The sequence below is a fragment of the Monodelphis domestica genome, chromosome 3 (assembly GCF_027887165.1).
Source record: "Monodelphis domestica isolate mMonDom1 chromosome 3, mMonDom1.pri, whole genome shotgun sequence".
In the NCBI taxonomy this organism is placed as follows: Eukaryota; Metazoa; Chordata; class Mammalia; order Didelphimorphia; family Didelphidae; genus Monodelphis; species Monodelphis domestica.
The window spans coordinates 526,593,324-526,600,198 of NC_077229.1; the positions used below are offsets into that span (position 1 = coordinate 526,593,324).

General features: G+C 39.8%; 1 protein-coding gene across 16 annotated transcripts in view; it reads right to left on the minus strand.

The window, feature by feature from the left end:
* Window positions 1-6,875, minus strand: part of PAM (peptidylglycine alpha-amidating monooxygenase) — a 393,336-nt gene that overhangs the window by 333,964 nt on the left and 52,497 nt on the right. For 13 of the 16 annotated variants that reach the window (XM_001380031.4, XM_056824993.1, XM_056824992.1 and 10 more), the window contains one exon: window positions 6,264-6,349. The exons of the other annotated variants lie outside the window; for them this stretch is intronic. The gene's annotated coding sequence lies outside the window, so the exon portion shown is untranslated. The remainder of the gene's footprint in view (window positions 1-6,263; window positions 6,350-6,875) is intronic. 16 annotated transcript variants of the gene reach the window in all.

Consider the following 6,875-nt stretch of genomic DNA (forward strand, 5'->3'; position numbering starts at 1 on the left):
ATAAGTCTAGATCATAGCAGTGATCTACAAATTTTTCAATGGCACACATATGGGCAATCAGTTCCTGAGCACACATCCCCAAATGCATACATTTACTTCTTTATAAACCATACACATGTATGACCATCCTAATAACATACATGCACAAATTTAAAAACAGAAGATCAAGTTGAAATTCTATTTCATCCAGAATCACTAGGAAGCCATTAGAGTGGAGTTTATTGAGCAGGAAGTGACGCGGTCAGACCTGAGCCTTAGATAGGGCACTTTATCAGTTGTGGGGCGCATGAGTTGGAGAGGGGACAAGCTGGTGCCCGGGAAAGCCTGGGACAATCTGGGGGCCGTGTGTGGAGAAAGAACATTTAGACATAGGAAACAGACAGAAGCAGTAAGATTTGGGCGGTATCTTCTATATGGTAACTGAGTGATCTGGGAGGAAAGAGAATGCAACAGGATTTGCAGGACCAATTTCAACCGGAGCCTGTTTGCCCATCCTGCACAATTCACTCCAACCCATCAAAGACAACAGAGGGGAGGGACAAGTTCTCTTTTCCAAACACCAGCCATTAAGCCCGGAGCACAGAACCCAGCTGCGGAGGAGCACTGGCTGAAATGACCAGATGACTTAAGGGCAGGCAGGGGCGTGGGGTGTCTGACAGGAAGGGAAACTTTGCCGGTGTAATTGCTGGAGGCATCTGTCTCAAGGTTCTAACAGCCCGAGGGGCTGACAGCTGGCACAGCCATAGCAGAAGTTAGTAGGAATGAAGTGGAGGAGAGCCAGTGAAATGAAGAGGATAATAGTCATTTTTGATGGCTAGCATTGGGGTGGGGTTAGAATCGGACCAGTTTTCTGGCCAGTTAATCACCCCCCCAATGACGTCATGGCCTCTAACTTGGAGGCCAATGCTCTATACTATCATGAGCAGTTTAAAAAACTAAAACAGTTTACAGACGAAATAATCTGGGCAACAAGGCTGAAATGAAGCTTTACCCAGATTTATTCTGTCCTTGCTCTTTTGATCCTCTGCCTATTTTTATGAGAAGTTATTTTCAGGGAGAAGTCTTCACAGGAAAGAGAAGTAGCACTGAATGTTGTGAATATTTGATAGTGTCAAACTCACCAGAATTTGAATTTCTATTACTAAGGGCCACAGGCAAGTAAACTAAGGTTCAGAACCTGCCAAGGTAGTTAGCTTTATTCATGAACTCATCCTGGGCTTAGAAAAAACCCCCAACACTTCAAAGCATTATTGCAAGATGATTAACTCTCCCCAGCTGTAAAGGAGAATCATAAGCTCCTTTGAAGTGAGTTTCCGATGCTCAAATCCTCAGAAAGCTCATCTCCTTATACAATTTTACTATTTAATTTTTTTTTAAATATACTTTTTTGTTTCACTGAAAATTCAGTAGTGCTCAAGGAGATAAACCAAAACTAGAACTCATCCTCTCAGGATTATAACAAACCAAGATTCGCATGCTGGGTTCCTGCAAGGACATAAAGACCAGTGGAGAAATCCTCACTTTTGTGTGTAGCACTAGGAGCTTCTTGATAGCAGGCACTGTTTTTTGCCCTCTTTGTATCTCTAACATTTAGCACAGTGCTTGGCACTAATAAATGCTTACTGCCTGATTTTACTATAAAGGAAACAGACTGTTGACAATATAGCACCACATACAATATTTAACCACTTAAAATGAACCTTCCTCACTAGCGTTAACTGAATTTCAACTCAAAGAACAAGTGTTCAAATCCTGGCTCAGCTCCTCATTTCCTTTTTTGGGAAACTCTCTGGGTCTCAGTTTCCCCATTTATAAAATGAAGAGGTTAGTTAGATTGGATTATATCTAAAGTCCCTCCAAGTTCTCAAGCTCTGATCCTTTCACACTGTACCATATTGGTGATTAACCATTGTGCTCGTCTAGTTCAATATTCAGCCTTGTACAAATCAGATTCTTTTGTAAAATGTCCTCAATGTGCAAACCTTTTTTTCAGGGCAGCTTCTATGCAGTAGAATGGCTTAGGAAAGTGAGAAAAAATAGCTGGACTATGTCAGAGGAAGAACTTGAAATTAAGCTTCCCTGACAATGAAACCAGCTCCATCCACTGTGTCCAACTGTCTCTACTGCATAAATTCTGCTCCACATAAATCCAAGTTCACTGGTAAATGTCAAGCTTGTTTAGGGTAAGGACTGTTTTGCTGTTATGGTCTTCGTGTCCTCAAAGTCTCCTGACAACCAGCAGTCAATCATTGAACTTAATCAAATTCAGTTTGGTTTTCCGGCTACTGTCCCACAGCTCAGAACTGGAGTTCAGGGACAATCAGACTCCGCTTCCTTAGGTACCTCTCTCATTGGCTTTCATTCCAAGCCTCCCACGGATGTTCTAGTTCCTGCCAAACAGATCATCATTGACCACTTGATTATTAAAGAGGACGACATCTGGGCTCTCAAGAACTCCCAAAGAGGAAATTCTCTCTGCTAAGAAGATTGGCAACTTCCCTGTGACTTGTTGCCCAAGTTGTAACGTCGCCCTAGTCACACATATTATGCAACTTGCCTACTTCAATAGGGACTTGAACCCAGTCAGGTCTACAGGACTTTGAGGCTGGCTCTTCATTCTCTGTCATTCTCTCTCCAATTTCTTAAAAATGAATAATAAGGTTCAAGGTGCAGAACCCTAACTGCTATGGTCATTCCTAGGGCTTTTGATAGGAAAGAATAAGAAGCCAACGACAGAAATATCAAGGGGAAACGTTCAGAATGGCTTCCATGGGGTCCAATGCTAGGAACAAACCCAGAGGATGAGGATGGATGGAGGAGGCTAATAGAATGGCGATACGAGTAACAAAAATGTTGACCTCTGGGATCCCTTTTTTCTTTTTTTCTATAATGCCACCCTAAAATGGACATTTGTGTGTCAGCAGCCCACGTATGCAAGGCATCCTCCCAATGGTGGGAAATATTGAGCTGTTTTATGAAGAAGGAAAATGCTGCTTTTAAAAAAATATTGTAGCATCCAGCTCTGAACACTGCTTCTCCAGGGCCAAGAGCATTAACTCCCTGCTGAGAAAACAGACGAGAAAATGGAATTGTCCTTCAAAACCATCTTGCATATTAGCTTCCCCCAACTATTATGCCAATTGGAATGAGTGGATCTATAAGGCGGGCACATTCTTTTCAATAGAAAGGCTCAAAAGAAAGCAGAGATTCACCTCGCAGAAGGTAGCCTTGTAGGGAGTGAATGTGAAGATCAACAGCAGCAGAATCATTTAGAACGTATTTATGGAATGCTAAAATCATCACATTAACCTGGAAAGAACTTCACGGGGAGGGTCTTTGCAGAACTGAGTCAACCACTCAGGCCCACATGGCAGCATTGTTTTCTTTCCAACAATAGCAGTGTCTGCCATTCTTCTAGCACCTCCCCTCACTCCCTCCATTGTTTTTAGCACATCTCAAGGCTTTCCTTTTGTGCCAAGACATATGTGCCAGCGCCCTAACAGCAAACGAGGAAGAACAGCCTTGGGGATGTGGGCATGAAGTGGAAGACACGTATCAGGATCTTTTAACATCCTTTTAGAAGAGGACCGCAGGAGCCACAACGGTGATAGTTCCAACATGCAGAATGTCTGCTATGGAAATGGCCTTCCCTGATACAAAGAGGCTACTTCAGGAGATACTGAGCACTGGAGTGACTGACGTAGTTAATGTGTATCACAAGAGGACGTGAAGCGAAGTTTTCCGGACTTGAATGAAACTATTCTATCCACTTGGACAAAATGTTGCTCTTATTGCTGTTAACGATGGTAAATAATACTTTGAAATTGGAATTAAATATATATACAAAACACTTCATAGAAACCAATTATTGGAGAATCACTGATCGTGATTTAGTCAAACCAATATACGATCAATGAAAAAATTGCCTAAAGTGATTTACAAGTTTGGTGTTATACCAATCAAGCCACCAAGAGGTACTGTAGGTGACTAGACAAAGTAGCAATTAAAAATTCATTTGGAAGAATAAAAAGTCTAGACTATGAAGAGAAATTGGCAGGGGGAAGTAAAATGAAGAGCACATAGCACTATTAGACCTCAAATTATGTTTTAAAGCACTCATCATCATTGGTGGCGAGGTGGCCGAGTAGATTGAGAGCCAGGTCTAGAGACAGGCGATTCTGGGTTCAAATCTGACCTCAGACACTTCCCAGCTGTGCGAGCTAGGCAGGTCACTTAACCCCCATTGCCCAGTCCTTACCACTCTTCTGCTTTGAAACCAACACAATATTGATTCTAAACAGAAAGTATTTTTAAAAATTATTTGACACGTTAAAAAACCGAAAAGTCAGTCAAAAAAACACATTCAATAAGCAAGAAACAGAAACACTTCTTAAAAAATAGTAATCCTGCATTTGACAAATCTGAGAAAAAATTACTAGAATTCCTTTTTGAAATTGCATTTGCATAAAAAACTCTTACAATGTATACATTCAGCCCAAAATGACTCTGTACAATAAAGATAATGACATAAAAAATTAGATGAGAATGAGTTCAAGTTTCTATCAGAAGTAGAACTAAGAGAAAATTCTTAACCAAACAAGGAATAAAAGGGGTGATAAAAAAATAAAATCAACAATGTTGATGTTAAAATTTAAAAACTTCTTCAAGAATAAAATGAGTGAAGGCAATATTACAAGAAAATAGCAGAATGGAAAAATATTTGTACTAAAAACCTCTAATAAAATTCTAATGTCCAAAAATATAGAAAATTAAGTGCCTGCATTTGTCAAAGGATATAAAGAGTTTTCAGGCAATATACTGACAAGGTAAAAAAAAGTGGAAAATGCAGAATTAGAGAAATATTGGAAGATCTAAGCAAACTGATACAGATTTAAGAGAATAATACATCATCCCTATCATAGTGTAAATGACCAGAGAAATAAAAGAAATTGAAATATGAACCACAGAACGTCTAGTGAAGATTCCTGAGAAGCAGAATGAAATACCCCTCACTCGTTTTTGGCAGAAAAGTGAGGATTTAGGACAGATTGTTGTCAACTTTATCAGATATGTTTAACATATTGGATATTTTTGCTTTGTTTTCTTTGCAACAAGGGACAATTCAGTTTGGAAGAAAGAGAATTGAAATGACTGATGTAAAGACAAAATGCATCAATGAAACATTTTAAATAAAAAAAATATTTTAAATGATAGTTAAAGGGGGTAGCTGGGTGGCTCAGTGGATTGAGAACCAGATCTAGAGGTGGGAGGTCCTGGGTTTAAATCTGGCCTCAGACACTTCCTAGCTGCGTGACCCTGGGCAAGTCACTTGACCCCCATTGCTTAGCCCTTACCACTCTTCTGCCTTGGAGCCAATATACAGTATTGACTCCAAGACGGAAGGTGAGGGTTCTAAAAAAAAAATAAATGATAGTTAAAGAGATAGATTAAAATGGATTAATATGTGAAACCTAGGGATGACCCTTAGTTATCCCAAATGCTTCAAAAGTTATCTAAAGATTCTAGTTGCTAGTAGTGTCCTCAGTTATAGCAGCCACCTGCTTTGGCTTCCTTTGCTCATTCATGGGAAAACTCCAGGTGGCTCATGCCACTAAAGTGCCTGGTAAAGCTCCAGGGGGAATACGATCTACAATATATACGCCAGTTGATGCTGTCTCTGTGTTTTACAGATTGATGTCTCCCTTTGATTTACCATTTGGCTGGCAGAGCTGGGGGGGTGGAAGTTGCCCCTTTCTAGTTTTTTCATAAAAATTAGTGTCAGATGTGATTTTCACCAATATCAACAATGGCGTCAACTCTTTACATATGCACCTTGTCTCTTGTGTTCTTGCATTTTAAAGCAGCCAGGACTTCCCCATTTTTCAAAAAAGTGATTCCTTTAAGAGAGCAGCTTCATTAAGCCAGAGAGAAATTATGCCATATTAGCGCAAGACCAAAGCCGATGACAGCAGATACAGTCACAACTTAATGTAGTGAACAATCCTATTAAGAAGAACTTTTGAGCCATCTAGAGACAAATATTTTGAGAAATTCACTGGAAAACTAAGGAGCAGCTTAGAGAAGAGGGGACAGGTTTTCTCCTTCCTCTGCCCCCAGGCTCCTAATCCACAGAAATCTCAATGACATCTTCATGATTACCCCATATTATGAGTGTAAGTCAAAGCTATGCAGAAAAATACATAATATCATCTCCAAAAGGAACAGTGGAATAAAATGGCAAATGCTGGTACAGAACAACTCACCTCCTCCTGTTGCCTTCCACCTGCCACTTGTTCCTGTGTTGTCAGGTAGTTAATACTTGATTAACGACTGGAAAGAACTGGATCACCTAAACAAACAACACAATGAAACCAGAGAGTTTGTGAATCACCAGAACCTGCTGGCAGGTTGTTTTGGGAGGTTTTTCTTAAACATTTACCTTTTCCATAAAATCCAATTTATTTAAAGGCATTTTCATAGCCACATAATTAAGTTTACACTTTCATTATATGTACTTAATAAAGTTATTACTAAAATGACTGATTTCATTATACACTACATGGCATTAAACTATCCTGGCTGTGGATTTGACCTCACAGGTTACCTTTAACCAAAATCTCCTAACTTCGAATTGATTTTTTAACTACTCTTTCAAAAGAAAAGCTTTCTTGGGAGCCTCCATTGGAAAGAAAGAAGAAGAATCTGCAAGTAAAAGAGCCAACTCTAAATCCTCCCTCTAATTTTCACACCAGAAAGGAAGAAACTCTGAACCAAAATATTTGTCCAACTCCTCGTAGTCTACATTCCACTGTTTGGGCACTGTTTGATGCTTTATTTTCTCTTCTCTTAGCCATTTTGATGGGTGGGGAAAGACC